Genomic DNA, 17054 nt, shown 5'->3' on the forward strand with positions numbered 1-17054 from the left:
CTTCACTAGGGCGCTAAAAGAATACAGCCCGGGTACAGGTCCGGGACTACTGTTGTGGGGTCGCATTAACACATAGAGCTCCTCTGGGTAAACTCTGGAACATTTCTGGATTACCTTGCAGGGGCTTATATATATATATATATATATATATATATATATATATATATATATATATATGTATGTTGGCTGTATGTTGTCACTGTTGGAATAAAACCTTGACTTGTAATTTAATGTATCCACATTTTTTTAAGTTTTGTCATGAATTTAAATACAGTGTAACCTGAAGGTAGCTTTATAAACTATGTCAAAAAACAATGAAATTGAGATGCAAGGTTTGTTTGGACAGCAATCACATACAGATCTTACTGCAATGCCCTAAAAATACTTCACATATATCAACTATGAAATACTATTGTTATCTGTAACCAATGTTGAGATTATTTGTGCTTGATGTGAGTTTGAAATTGATGAACTGTTATTCGCTACAAGGAAAATGAGATTTGTGCAAAATATTTTGTTTTTCCCCCTTACACTACCAAGTTCTGAGATGTTTTGAAAGCATTTACTACTTATTCAACAATTTCAACTTATTATGCATTGCAGTGTTTGATTTCATTTAGAATATTCTCTTTATCCAGCTTGAGTTTTGTAACTGGAAGGTCACTGGTTCAATCCCCATGACCTGCAGGAAACTTGGGGGCAGGGCGAGTGAAGAAACAGTGCTGTCCTTCTCTATCAAAACACGGCATGGCATGTAACCCCCAACTCTTTCCCAGGTGATGGGGATGGCTGCCAACTGCCAGGTATGTGTGCTAAATGCTGTGTGTTTGTGTGTGTGTGTGTGTATTCAATACAATATGCATTTCATCATATAATAACAAATAAATGAAAATGTATTTTTTTATAAATATTTTAGTGAGTGTGATGTTGTACACTGAATATCAAAAGTATATAATAGTTGACTTTCAAATTTGTATTTACATTTGAAAATATGAACAACATTTTGTTTTGTGTTTTCTTGTAGCTTGTCATCTTGCTTATTCTGTATTGGCTTGATGGAAATCTGGTTGGAGAATCTCAATCCCCTCACCAGTGTGTATTTTTTTAACGGCATGCTGTGGACAGCAGGATATGACTCTGAGCCTGTTTGTCTGACAGAGATTCTCATTAAATCATATATCAGTCATTCAGCTCCTGTGTGAGCTGCCAGAAGAGGTATGTCAGAAAAGTCATGGGACATTTGTGAATTTAGTGTACTGACAACCTGTTCAATACTGTTCATTAGTTCTAAGTAGACTATGTATACATCTACACATCAATTTTTAACAAGTAGCCCATATAAGTTTTATTTCGAAAATATATATTTAATTTAAGTTTAAAGAATTGTTCTCAATACAATTTTTAGTTTTCAACCCATTCTCCAGATCACCACACCTATACATACCCATTTCTGAAAAAGATGGGATATTGTGCAAAATGTAAAAATAGCAACATTGTCACACTCTGGCCCTGTCTTGTGTTTTCCAGCTGTCTGTTGCCCTTGTTTGTCTGTTTTTGTTTTGTCCCTGGTCTCCGCCTTAGCTCCGCCCTCTCATCAATGTCCACCTGTGTCTCCTCTGTAATGCTGCCCCCTCATTATCTCAGGTGTCCCTGTGTGTGTGGATGTGTGTTACCATCGCTAAGCCATGTCTACCCTGGTTCACTGCTGTCTGTCCAAGTCTTCCTGTATCTCCTTGTCCTAGTCTGTCCTTGTCTAGTCCTGTTTAGTTTACTATAGTTTGTATTCAGTCCCAGTTTGCTTGTGTTTGTGTTGTTATAATTTTGTTTGGTTCGTTTTAAATAAATTCCTTGCATGTATGTCCACCTTCTCATCTTCCCTGCCCAGCCATGAAAACATGCAATGAATTATTTAGACCCTATATTTAATTTTCCATAATTTCTAAAAATAATTAAAACATTTGATTTGTCAGAGCACAGGACAGCTTTCCACTTCACCTCAGTCCATATTATTGAGCTTGGGTCCAAAAAATGCTGCAGCATTTCTGATTCCAGTTTATTTATGCTTTACTATTGGCATTTTTGAGAACTAACTTTCATTTGTGAATGAAGTGACAAACTACGTTCACAGAGAGTGTTTTTGAAATTTGTTTCTGAGCTCATGCAGTAATTTCCACTTAGGGATGGTGGTATCCACATTTTTCATACTTCATACCATCTCAAAATATTAGTTTAATATATTACTTTGGGGAGGGGTTGGGGTGTTGAATGAAGGGCTTTTGGTGCTGTGCAGTTCAGCTCAGTACAGTCCAGCAGTGCACACAGACACAAGTATTGATGATAAAAAAAACCTGTGTACATGTTTTAAATGATGTGAGATAAGAGAGGCTCTACATTGTTAAAATCAGTGATGGCCAGCTAACAGGCATTTGTGGTTTAGAACAATGCAACAGATTTTCCAGCGAATGGAGGCTTGAAACACCCATATTTAGAGGCAAAGCCTCATACCTGTGACCACAAAGTCAAGTGAAGGGTCCTCTGAATATTCTGTTTGTTTTCAGCTTCATTCCTATTTCTTTTAGCACAAACTCAGAGCTAAACTCACAAATGTAGTGGGATAACAGGCTTATGTTTTTCCTCCACCCGTTTTCAGACTGTGACATCAGCAGTCAGCGAGCTCTTGGGGCACTCCCTCCCTGTGGCTCTCTTAAATGAACTTTATGGCCTTATACATAAAGTGGAACAACAGAAATATGACACACTAACCTCACATTTGACACGCTACACACACATTAAAAAAAAAAACGTGGTATACAGTATTATCGTTACTTTACTCTATTTCCACCAGAGAATTGTGTCTGTTTTTAAAAGAGTGCTGTCTGTGGGCCCAAAGAGCCACAGGATTCTGGATTCTTTGAAACTTAATGGTATTATGAGCCATGCCTTATGAAATCCCCAAATCTTTACTAGTTGAGAAATATACTTGACTTATAACACTGTTTGCCCACAGAGACTTTCAGAGTGGTGAACACCTCCCCATACATCTTAAATACCCAGTCTCTCTAAGGTGCTCTTTTTAATTGTCACCAACCTATTGCCAGTTAACCTAATTTGTTTTAACATTAGATTTTCTGCTGACTTAAAGCTAGATTTTATAGATGATGTTCCCATTTTTAATTAAAAAGCACATTTTATAAAATTAAAAATATAAATATTGTATAATTGATATTATAAAACCTTTATAGCTCTCAGGTCTGTTTGCATGCTCAAAACTGGTCAAATGTTATTACAAAACCCCAGTGTCAGTAAATGGTTAAAAATCAAAGTGTCTCAGGCTGGTATGCTAGGCTTTCTCTTCCCGCTCACAGAAAGAGGGGGCAGGAAGTCTATTACCAAGAGTAGTCTACTTATCATTGCAGGGAAAACTAGTGAAAAATCACACTAACCTGGGAGAATTCCTACTCCCAAAATTCCCCAGAGGATCACAATGGTTAAGACTGACAGACCACCATCCAATCAAAAACTGTTTAGTGTTCTTCTGTTTCTGCAGATTACTAATCCCTTTAACACACATATTTGGAGATTTTTTTTATAAACTTCATAAACTGCTTGTTTTCATCTGTGATTTGTAAAATATTGCGTGTCTCTCAATGCATACTGGGTTGCTATTGCTGTTGTCCTTCTCTCATGTACAGACCTGCTTTATCTCTCTGTGTCTTTTGGATTTGCCCGTTCTACTTGTTGGTGTATTTGTCTCATGCTTCGACCTTGGACTGTTTTAGTTACCGTATTTTCCGCACTATAAGGCGCACCTAAAAAACTCAAATTATCTCAAATGTCGACAGTGCGCCTTATATATGGACCAATATTGAGCCAGGTCTCGCAACTACGGTAAGCAGCCGCCTACTTCATTTTCTTCCGCGCGCGGTGCATGCTGGATATATACCGGTATATATATTTCATTTCCATTTGTTTTTTATGTAAAGACCCCAAAATGGCTCCTATTAAGAGACACGCATATGACGCAGAGTTTAAACTCAAGGCGATCAGTCACGCAGAAGAACACGGGAATAGAGGAATAACTTAGTAAAGTGAGCTTTACGTGTTTATTTTGTGTGCTGTGTGATTTTAACGTTTGAGCAACGTTGAGTTATTGATATATTGTTATCGCTTTGCACTATTTCGAGTGTTACTATATTGTGATTATTATTATTATTGAATCGAGGAAAAGTCCCCCCCCCACTATGTGGGGTATATTAACATTGCACTACATGCTTTACCTTAAACTACGCTGGGTTGTAATCTATTAATAAAGTTGAACTGACCTATCTGACTGTTTTGTTGACATTCCCTTTAGCGCAGCTCCATCTAATTGATGCATAACGTAACCCCCGGCCTCTACTGTAGCGTCTATTGTATGCGCCTTATAATCCGGTGCGCCTTATATATGGACAAAGTTTTAAAATAGGTCATTCAATGAAGGTGCGCCTTATAATCCGGTGCGCCTTATAGTGCGGAAAATATGGTACTCATTTTTGCTCAATGAATTCCATGAACATTAAAGCCTCAATTTTTTGTCTGGATAATTATGCAGTCTTACACAGCACCGTGGCCACAATCACATTGTTGACCTGTCTACCACTAGAGGCAGTAAGAAAGTGATGACATTTGATAACCTGTTTGAATGCTATGTTAATTTAAGCGATTCACCAATCTACAAAAGTGCATGGAGCGACTGACTGGTTGGGTGATTGTGGCATTAGACATCTTGGTACAGAGTTTGCCCTTTAGATTTCATCTGATCACAAGTATGAACATGACTCTACATTTTACTGCAGTGCTTAGGGAAAGTAGCAAAGATGATAAAGGTTATTTTAGAGCATGAGGAGTTTGATTCATATGCAAAAATGTATATGCAAAATCCCAGAGGGTTAAAATCCCACTCCAATGAATATCAAGTTTTAAACCATGTTATCATGTCAGTGTTTTATCTTTTATGTGCTAAATTAGTGGTCAATGCCATGCCTATGCATTTTCACTTTGAAGCTTGTACCAATGACAGTCTCAAAACACTGTCATAAAAACGGTGGTGGTACGGTTTTGCTGTCACCATGGTAGTATCCTCAAAGTTACATATTTTGTACCTTTTAGTTAGGAAACACAATTGTACCTTATTCTATTATAATTGTGTTGATTTAACCCTTGTACCTTGTACTTACCTTAAGTACTTGTATTATAATATATTTGTCATGTATAGCCCGGTCTAGTGTATTCCTGCTGTCTGTCTCATTTGTCTCTGCCTTTGCTCCTCCCACCTTGTGCCTCCTTTGTGTTCCTGCCCCCTCGTTATCTGTCCCAGGTGTTTCTTGTTTGTGTAGTCTTTTTATAGTCCATGTCAGTGTTTCCTGGTTGTGGGACTTTGTGATTGCATGTATGTTTGTGGGTCATGTCTGTGTGCAAGATTCTAGGATGCTAAGTTTTAGTGTTTTGTTTAGTTTGTGTTCTGCTGTTTAGCCTTCTTGTTTAGCCTTCTTGTTTAGCCTTGTTTGATGTTTATCTTATGGTTTAGTGTCTTGCCCCTTTAGATCTGTTCTTGTTTAGTGTCTAGCCCAGTGTTCAGTGTTTAGCTCTTGTGTTTAGCTCTTGTGTTTAGCCCTTGTGTTTAGCCCTTGTGTTTAGCCATTGTGTTTAATGTCCTAGTGTTTAATGTCCTAGCCTTTGTGTTTAGCCTTGTTGTTTATAGTTTAGCCTGTTTTGTGTTCATCATCTGTGTTCATCATCAAGTGTTTAGCCTGTTCTGTTTTGTTCTTGTTTACTTTCTCTGTTTTTAGTCTTGTTTAGTATTAGTCCCTTTTTGTGTTTAGTGTCTAGCCTTGTTTAGTGTTCTTTGTTTTTGTTTCAAGATTTTTGTTCTATAAGTTAAATTAGTCTTGCTAAGTGAGTTTAGTAGTCTTTGTTTAGTTCCCTTTTTGTGTTAATTAAGTCTCCTGCGATCACCTCCTCCCTGTTCATTGCTCTTTGACCTCCCCTACATACCACCACGTGACAATATTGCCCACATGTTTTATATCAAAATGTTCAGAACAATCTCAGCATTTTATGAAGAGATAATCTGTCTCTAACCCTGAAAAACTTAAATCCGATTTTAGAAAATCTTTATAATTCTTATGAAAACATCCCTTTACTCATGTGGCTGAATAGTTTTGGTGATTGAAATAATTTGATCAAAGTCTTAGAAATAAGCAAATCCACCAGTTATATACAGCGAGAGGCAGAGGAGGCATATCTCAAGCTTATTCATAGACTCGTAACTTGGGATGTACAGTAACGAACTGTATTTCTGCACTGTGCTATCGCTAAGATGTTAATAGAAACATCGCAAATGGTCATACTTGATGTGCCATTCTTCGACACCAGAGGGTTAATACATGAGCGGCACGGTGGCACAGCAGGTAGTGTCACAGTCACACAGCTCCAAGGACTTGGAGGTTGAAGGTAAGTCTGAGGAATTTGGTGTGTTCTCCCTTTGTCTGCGTGGGTTTCCTCCGGGTGCTCCGGTTTCCTCCCATGGTCCCAAAACACATGTTGGTAGGTGGATTGGCGACTCAAAGGTGTCCATAGGTGTGAGTGAATGTGTGTGTGTGTGTCACCCTGTGAAGGACTGGCCCCCACTCCAGGGTGTGTTCCTGCCTTGCGTCCAATTATTCTGGGTAGGCTCCGGACCCACCACAACCCTGAACTGAATAAGCGGTTACAGACAATGAATGAATATGCCCCATTGCATCTCCAGGACATCTGGAGGAGAGAATGTAATGTACCTGTAGGGAATACAACTGGACTTTAAAACCGCCTTGTATCTCTTTTCTTTGAAAGTGAAGCATGGATTATGAAGGCCAGGGTTCTGACAAGTCTCGTCAATTTTTGAGGCTTGAGCTGTAGGTGAGCGGTGGAAGGGCAAGTAGAGCTAGATACAGGGACTACATGACTGCATGTACTAAAAGATGGCAATGGTGTAAAATGATATCCAATCCATATTAGTGGTTTTTTTAAATCTGTCATTTTGACTGAAAGAGATGGGTTTTAAGAGGTTTAATCAGTAACTGGAGAGGGATGCCAAATACAAATGTACTTTTAATACAAAGTAAACAGCAGTTAATATTTTTAAAATATGTGAGGAAAAAAAGTTAAATTACTGTAGTGAAATTTTTATAAAAGGGCTGCACTCAAAATGAGACATATTTATGAAGACCAGACCAGGCTTAGCCAAAAATGTATTTGAAAAGCTTTTCATCAAAAGCATATTTATTTGTTTTGCACACTACAGTAATATACAGCAGTAAACTCAAGGGTATGAAAAACATTGTGCAGGTTATTGCTGTTCCAGCTTACCTCACACTCCTGATAATTAATTGTTTCTTAAGTCTTTTATGAGTAAAATCAGGTGTATTGGAGTAGGAAAAAACAAAACATTACCCTGCTGTGCTATGCCATGTTTGCATATAGATACTCATGGTTAAGTCCTGACTCTGCTGTTAAAAAAACAAAAAATCACCATAGTCATAAATATAATTTTTTTCAATCGATTTCTGCATATTCATACTTTATTAATGGAATAGATTTCAGTGTAAATGTAACTTATATACCAGTTGGTGAGAGAGTCAGTTAAGGTAAGTGTTTGATTGTTGCTAATTCTTTTTTTATTGTGGTCCCTGATATTATGGCTGATATTTAAAATGTAGAGTTGTGGTGTGACCTTTAAGTAATTTTAAGTTTTATTTTTACAGAAGGGGATTCAATTGATAGATCAATAAGAAACCTTTCAGTGGGTGTTCCTTTAAAATATGAAATGTGAGTATGAGCAACATGTTTAAGAGAGATGTGAGAGTAAAATATGTAAAGATTGGCCACATAATGAAAATAACCAATTAAAAGTTATTTCCTCAAATAATATATAGCCAAAATAATTCAGGAGATGTTATTTATAATGCACCTTCATGTTACTAAATTATAAACTAGTCTCATTAAATGCTTCATGTCTAAAAATTTTATTGTGAATTGCATAATTTGATAAAATTATCCATCAGTACAACACATTATTACACAATAACAAAACTTGCAAAAGCTTACAATTTGCTCCATGAAGTCTGGGTTATTTTTCAGCCAAATAATAATAATAATATAAAATTAAAAATAAAAAACAAAACCCACCTTGGCATATTTCATAATCATACACAGGACAAGATGTAAAATACCTTATGTCAGTCCATTGGAGTTTCACATAGGGCCCACAACACTCTCTTATTTAAAGGCTGAGGCATTTTATGATCGAATCAGCAATCAGCAACCAGCAACAGCTAGCAACATTTAGATGAAACAGTATCCTACACCCACCCACTAAGGTTGCTGTAGCCATTTTATGATCAGATCAGCAACCGCTACCCTTAACAACTAAGGTTATTCATTGTGCCCAGCCAATGAGCACCCAAAACACCCACTGCATTACTTGCTCTTCACAGGGGTCATCATGTAGGCACCTATGACACCCAATGAAACCTCTAGAAGGCTCAACAGCTGCCCTTGTTTCTGGCCCCTGATGCTGAACTGCACAAGATGGGATGTTGTAGGCTTGGCTACAAATCCCCTAACACCTACAGTCATGTGAAAAAGTTAGGACACCCCATGATATTCTTTGTCTTTTTGAACATATTTAAACGTATAAACATTTGAGCTTCATTAGTAAGGAATGGAGTTTATATAACTAAAGGAATGGACCCGAAGAAATTATTTATAAACATAAGTTGCAAAATGTAATGAACAAAAATGTACATTTCTTATGAGGAAATAGTTAGGACACCCTATGCCCTAATAGCTGGTATTTCCCCACTTGGCTGAAATAACCTCAATTAGAAGTTTCCCGTAACCAGCTACCAGGCTTCGACATCGACTGTGAGGTGTTTTTTTTTCCATTCCTCCATGCTGATATTTGAGGGGTTTCTTGATTGCACAGATCACCCCACTGCATCTCAGTAGGATTAAGATCCGGGCTCTGATTTGGCCATTCCAGAACTCTCCCTTTCTTACTTTTGAGCCATTGCTTGAGGATTTACTGGAATATTCTGGCTCATGGTTATGTTGCATGGTCCACATCCACTTCAGCTTCAGTTTTAGGAAAGATGGAGATTGAGAGCCTACCAGGCCCTGCTGCAGCAAAGTAGCCCCAAACCATGACATTTCCCCCTCCTTGCTTCACGGTTGGTAAGGGGTTCTTGTGCTCAAATGCTGTGCTGGTCGTCTTCTGTTACTGTGCCCACATAATTCAGCTTTGGATTCATCTGTCCAAGGCACATTGTTCCAGAAGTCCTGGTCTTTGTTTATGTGCTTTCTGGCAAACTTTAGTCTTGCCCTGATGTATTTTTGACAGCAGTTGTTTCCTGATGGTAGACGCATGTACCTTGACGTCAACTGTGGCAAGAGCCACTTGTAGGTCCTGTGATGACATTTTAGGTTTGTTGGAGACTTCTTTATGGACTGAACTTGTGAACTTGGCAATAAAAAAGAACATGGTAAACATGCCCCTTTCCCAAACATTTTGGAAAGTTTGGTGGGCCTAAAATTAAAAGTAAATATTTAAAATATCTTTGTATTTAAAATTAAATATAGGGTTTAAATTATTTGTACAAATTTGCATTTTGTTTTTATTTACATTTTGTATAATGTCACAAATGTTTTTGGAAATGGGGTTGTATAATTATATATAATTCTAGTATGAGAACTCCTTATGAGAAGAACATTACATTATTGCTACAGATGAATCTGTATGGGGTGATGTGTCCATGGTCTTTTGGTTTACGACTGATCCCTATACCAACATGTCCAACCTCACTGATGAATCGTTTGTGAAATTATAGTCCATTGTAACTATCTAACATGATTAAAAATTAGATTCAAATTACACCTGTACGGTACATCTTGGGCTTATTTCTTTGTAGATATTGGCAGAATACAGCGTAAATTAACAGTAAAATGCTTCCTGATAGTGCGCCAAAGCTTGGCAGATGGATGTAGAATTTGCAAAGGTTAATTCCAGTTTTGGATTCTGGCTATGTTACCTTGACCATTTTCATATAGCCATCATAATACACATCAAGAGACAATTTAAATGTACCCTCCGCAATGAGAATGAATGTATAATTGGGAAGAACAACAGCACTGCAATTAGAGACAACTTGTTTGTGTGCTAAAAATGTCATTTCAGCTGGCATTTCATAAACTTAAAAGAAATAAATGAAGTGACAGTGCCATAGCAAAAAATCATATCATTTAAAGGCAAGTCTGCTGTCTTCTGTGAACTGAAAATAAAAGCAAGTGAAACCAGCAGTAGCTTCTATTTCTCCTGCCAATCAACAGTGAAAAGATAGGGTGTCCTTGCCAGAGACTTTGAGACTCATTCTTAAGCTCTCAGAACTGAAAACCCAAGTATATGTATGAGAACTATAATTCCAGCGAGAACTTAATGGAGACTAGAACAATGTTTTCTTTGATGTGAAGTTGCAAACTGATTAACCTGAACTTGTGTGTACTTACATAGTGGTAAACCTACACTGAGTTGATGCACTATTCTTTTTGAATGACTGAAGACTCAATATAATTTGATCTTTATAAAATGTTCTTTTTTCTTTCTTCTTCCACATGAAACCCACAGGCCTTCACGTCTGGGAATTCGACTTGAGACCTGAGGCTTCTTTACATGTACATTGAAGGCTAATTGAAAGTCTTCCAGAGCTTTGTGGGGATGTGCTCAGTAAGATTGACGTAGGCCCGATGTAAGGCAGTCCACTAATAGAGCGAGGTTATTGCATCCAGTGAGCTAATTATAAGGAATCAACACAAGGAGCCTCATTAGTGTCAACACAGAAGCCAAAAAGTATCCCTTGTATCTGGAGCATTCATATATGGGCAGATTTTATAGAAGATAAATTTGCATACTATAACTTCTTTTCTGATCTTAGTTCTTTATATACACTGCGAAGGAAGTCTCGGACTGACGTGTGTAGTATGTGGATGTCTCAAGTCACTTGCTTTATACTGTTACTTTTCTTGCGCTATTAATGATTACAGAACAGTAATCATTGCTACCTTTCTACTTTTTTATATACTCCTGTAAAATTATATTATTTTGGTCTAGCCAAATTGTAGATCATTTCATTGACTTCTGCTTATTGCCAAATTGAAGTTTACCATGGATGTTGAATGTTGTTTAACCTCACTTATAGTAAAGTCACAACAGCAAATTGTTTTTTGAGCAGTTAATGTCTGCCTTGTACTAATAGTGGAGATTTTATTTCCATTAACAAACACTCATGTGCTATAAACATGTGAACCTACAAACAAATAAACATTGCCTTTTACCTGCTGCCAGCAGAGCAAAGCAGTTGCCTCATTGTGGCAATCTTCAGCTTTTTAGTCTGATATGATTTATGCAAATTTCTTGAAAAAAAAAAAAAAAAAACCCACAAGTTTCTGTAACCTCTTGAGCTCAACTTTTCAAGGAGGTGTCACAGCAGATACATTATGCTAGACCCAGTCTTTGAATGTCTTTCATCTCTGTGGTTATATTTCTCACTTCACTGAACTGGCTTGTCGCTTCTCCAAATAAAGGCTGTTTGATTACTGCTGACTTTGCCATATGCCTTTCCTTCTGTAGCCCACAGAGTAAAGACACTGATGAAAACTGTTATTCACCTTACCAAAACATAAAAGCAAACTGACATCTTTACAGAAAGATGTTGCATTAATGAACTCTTGTATAACTTTTCTTGAAAGGATCCAGAAGTAACCATTTAAGAGTTTTGCTTACACAATTCCTTAAAAATGTTATCCTGTGTTTAATTTATGCTTTACAAGCTTTATAGAGAAACTAGAAAATCTGGTGCTACCATCATGACTGCATGCCAATGCTGTTCGAGTGCATTTTTGTTTACTCTAATTCACTTATGCTTTTGAAAGAAATTTTCAACAGGAACATACAGACACTGAACTAGTATTAGTGCGTTCATAATTTACAACTCCAACAGCTTGGTGAGGTGTTGCAGATTTCAGGGTTTAGTGGAGAACTTTCTGCAATTGCATGAAAGCCTATTCTTGAAAAATCTCATATAAGGGTACAGCAGAAAAAAGATTTTTTGTGTTTGCTTGTGTTTTTTGGGTAGATGTGCTCTGGTATTTTGTCTGAGGCATACATCCAGTAGCTCAAGGAGGAAAACAATATAAGAATTCTTAAAGATGTGCCAAAAGTAGTGGGAGTTTGAGCACTATCTAGGACATAAAAGCTGGGAGGAACATTGAACTGACTTTCCATAGCCACTACATGGAAGGGGACCTGAAGAGACCTAGATTTAAAAGCTTGTTGTGGGTCCACAGAAACTGCATATGCACACCTGAAAATTCTGTCATGTTAAAATGAAGGATTTAAATAAAATCAGTGACCTACAGGCTTTAACTTGCACTTGAGGTATATAATAATAGTTTTGAATGGAATACATCAATATTGCTTTTGCATGAGTTAAACCTTGAAGGTTCTCTTCACAAACTATAAGACAATTCTCTACCTAGTGGCAAAAAACAATGTGTCCCCTACAGGGACAAGCTGTGGAAACCCCAAAAGACTCCTACTGTGAGTTTTTATTTTAAATGGTCCTATGCCAGAATGAAGGAAACAAATGATAAAGGCTATGGAAACTGTCACTGCTTCATACTGTCACTCTGTAGACGAGGTTCAGGTCTCCTCAGACTGCCATAAAAAGAAAATCAGATTAAGAAAGGAATCTTTAGTTGTTTAGGGTGCTGCTGCTGCTTCTGTTATTGCATCTGGAAATTTGTATGAGTTTTAAGCACCAAAATGACTCACTGGTATAGCAATAAGTGCTTGAAATCAGTTATTATAAATATTTAGGATGTAATACCACTGTATGTAGCATTTTAAAGAAAGAGAGTCCTAATGGCCTGTTGCTTGTTGTCTTTTTAGAACTCCTATATATAGTCTCTTGTTTTGTTCATATGTTAGAGAGGTTGCAAAAATTCTGTCCTCACTTCAAAGTAGTTTTTGTTGCTTCAAAGGTTTTTGTTTTCTAGTCATGCTAGACATTCTAGACCTACTGTCCATGTCTGTCATTTGTAACAGGCATTTTCAACATATCCAGAATTTTTTTTTGTGCAGTAAAACAAAAGGGCCATATAGACAGAGAAAATTTAGTGGTGGTAATCACAATTTTCACAATGCGTGCATCTTTAAGTAGCTAGTTTCACTACTTAAAAAAAAATGTTCAAAAATTTTAGGTACCTAAGATTTTTATTATTAGTGTTTAAAATAATTTGTCTTCTAAATAGATGTGGTGCTTGTATAAAATGTTATATAATCACAATAAATACAAAATCATAAACAGTGAAAATAATACATTTGTTTTTCTCTAAAAAGTAGTAGATGTGTTTTGCGATATTATGAAGAACAAAGATATTGTTTCCAGATATTCTCCTTGAACATATGGATTTGTTAAATCAACAGCACACTTGATAACGAAATAGTTACTAACCTAGAGAAAACAAGTTATTTGATGATAACCTCAAAAGAAATTGCCCTGCCAAAAGGAGTGATTTGGAAAAGGTTAAAAGAACAAAATCACCAACAGAATTGTGATTTTGAACTGTAATAATGTTATTTTTAAACACAAATAACCTGCTCAGATAGCTTTTTAAATCTATTTTTATTTTTTAAACTTTGTGCACAGTGGAGTTATATGTTTTATATATATATATATATATATATATATATATATATATATATATATATATACAGAATATATATATATATAATGTGTGTGTGTGTGTGTGTGTGTGAAATGGTTCTCCTTGATGCACAATTGGAGGTGCTGATATAAGTTGATATAAGGTGTTTGGAAGAACTCTGAGATTACTATGTTTATAAAAGTTGTTCAATATATCCATGCCTCAGGCAAAGCACTCTGACTGTCCAGTAGTAATTTCAGTCAAAACCACATGGGAGATGATGACGTGAATGCAAAGAGTTTATATATATATATATATATATATATATATATATATATATACAGGGGTTGGACAATGAAACTGAAACACCTATTCACCATATTCAGTCATTTTAGTGTGGGAGGTTTCATGGCTAAATTGGACCAGTCTGGTGGCCAATCTTCATTAATTGCACATTGCACCAGTAAGAGTAGAGTATGAAGGTTCAGTTAGCAGAGGGTAAGAGCACAGTTTTGCTCAAAATATTGCAATGCACACAACATTAGGGGTGACATACCAGAGTTCAAAAGAGGACAAATTGTTGGTGCATGTCTTTCTGGCGCATCTGTCACCAAGACAAGTCTATGTGATGTATCAAGAGCCACGGTATCCAGGGTAATATCAGTATACCACCAAGAAGGACAAAACACATCCAACAGGATTAACTGTGGATGCAAGAGGAAGCTGTCTGAAAGGGATGTTCGGGTGCTGACCCGGATTGCATCCAAAAAACATAAAACCACGGCTGCCCAAATCACGGTATAATTAAATGTGCACCTCAACTATCCTGTTTCCACAAGAACTGTCTGTTGGGAGCTCCACAGGGTCAATATACACGGCCGGGCTGCTATAGTCAAACCTTTGGTCACTCATGCCAATGCCAAACGTCGGTTTCAATGGTGCAAGGAGCTCAAATCTTGGGCTGTGGACAATGTGAAACATGTATTATTCTCTGATGAGTCCACCTTTACAGTTTTCCCCACATCCGGGAGAGTTACGGTGTGGAGAAGCCCCAAAAAAGCGTACCACCCAGACTGTTGCATGCCCAGAGTGTAGCATGGGGGTAGATCAGTGATGGTTTGGGCTGCCATATCATGGCATTCCCTTGGCCCAATACTTGTGCTAGATGCGCCCGTCACTGCCAAGGACTACCGAACCAGTCTGGAGGACCATGTGCATCTAATGGTTCAAACATTGTATCCTGAAGGCGGTGCTGTGTATCAGGATGACAATGCACCAATACACACAGCAAGACTGGTGAGAGATTGGTTTGATGAACATGAAAGTGAAGTTGAACATCTCCAGTCACCAGATCTAAATATTACTGAGCCACTTTGGGGTGTTTTGGAGGAGCGAGTCAGGAAACATTTTCCTCCACCAGCATTACGTAGGAGTGACTTTGTTAGCACCACAGTAGTTTGAACCATGTTGGTTTAAACCACCGTAGTCCGAACTACAATGGTTCCAGACATGTTAATATAATATATATAATCAGCAGCAAAAAGAATAACATCACTTGAATAAAAAAAAATGCATATTTTAAAATAAAATAAAAGAAATAACAGTGATAATAGACAAAAATTGTTTTGTAACAAAAAAAATCAGTGTATTTATTATTATAATTCAAGCTAAAAATGGATATTAATATTAGAAAAGTTTATAAATATAACGGCGAGGAGTTATTTCTGTAGCGCACAGAGGTGGCTTTCAAAACCGAGAGAGTTTACTGTTTTGTTTTTATAACAGCAATTGAAGCTCCCAGTGATGAAACATTGATTCACTAAAGTACTGTAAAGTATTCTATGTTTCCAGTTCTGATACATATTTGTAGTAAATACCAACTTGATAACATCTTTTCACATACACACACACACACAAATGGTACAGTTAAAGGGCCAGTTGTACTCTGCCTTTTTTCATGCTTTGTTTGAACTTTTTTACCTCTGAGTGAGTCCTGTAGTAGTCTGTACGAAAACAATTGCTATATGTTTATGCCCAAATCTCACACTTAAAAATGATGGTTCTACACTGGGTTCTTTAGTAAGGAAAATATAGAACCCTGAACACTTGAAGAACCTTTGTAAGATTAAAGGTTCCTTTGCATCATGAAGGTGTTCTTCAGATTGATGGAGAATTTGCTATAGATTGTGCTATAGAGACAATTGTTAAAGAGAAGATGGTTCCTTGTAGAAAACATTTCTGTATGGCACCATAAACGATCCCTTTATTGTAACAAACTTGAAATCATAGTAATAGAAAAACACTTTTCTGTGCCGTATAGAACCCTTTTCTAAATGTTGCTATATAGAGCCATCTATAGCATATTCTCCATCAACCTGAGGAACACTTTCATGATACAAAGAAACCTTTAATCTAAGTATAAAATAGTGGTTCTTCAAGTGTTCAGGGTTCTATGTAGAACCATTCTCCCCACCAGGGCTAGGCTGTCCCCTAGACCCCCAGAAACCCCTCAGTCTGGGAACTCATCTGCCCATCCTGCTGCCTCAACACAGTGGCCCTCACACCAAGACCCACTGGCTTTGAAGCATCTGCTGCCAGTGCAGTGTATAGCTCCTCAGATCCCCAGTGTCAGTGACCCACCAGAGAGTAAGTATATTGCTCTTTATTTGTATTAATGTACTGGTTGTATTATGAGTAACATTTTCCACATTTACAAATCCTGATTGATCCTTACTGCATCCTTCTACCCATTCCCTACTTCAAAAAAGGCCTGTAAATAAGGCCTACATGTGGCCCCCAACTCCTCATCCTAGAGGTGGGGAGTAGTAAATAGATGTATTTTGTCCAACAGTTCTGCAGGAAAAGTGATGTGTGGTGCACTTATGTCAGTTATGAATGACCGAATAAATCTGTACCTGTTTAAAAGACATGTTGACATTCCTTCAGTGAACTGAAGATAAAATAATATTAAATCCATCTTGAACAACTATATTGAAGGTATTATATCCCCAACATATAACTAAAACATGTAATGTCTTTATTGTTTCAAGTGGGACAAGATGAGACAGACTATTGCTGGAACACTATGTCGAGGGAATGAAAGCTCTAAGCTCACACAATGTATTTCATAATGGTTATTCATAGTTCATCAGATATAGAAATAAATTAAGATGAGGAATTGAAAATCAGCATTTAAATGACAACTGTGTATTAATAACATAGGGTTTTCTTTATATACATTTTACAAACATTGTTATTATATAACACATTATTAT

Source organism: Hoplias malabaricus, chromosome 11 (assembly GCF_029633855.1).
Source record: "Hoplias malabaricus isolate fHopMal1 chromosome 11, fHopMal1.hap1, whole genome shotgun sequence".
NCBI lineage: Eukaryota > Metazoa > Chordata > Actinopteri > Characiformes > Erythrinidae > Hoplias > Hoplias malabaricus.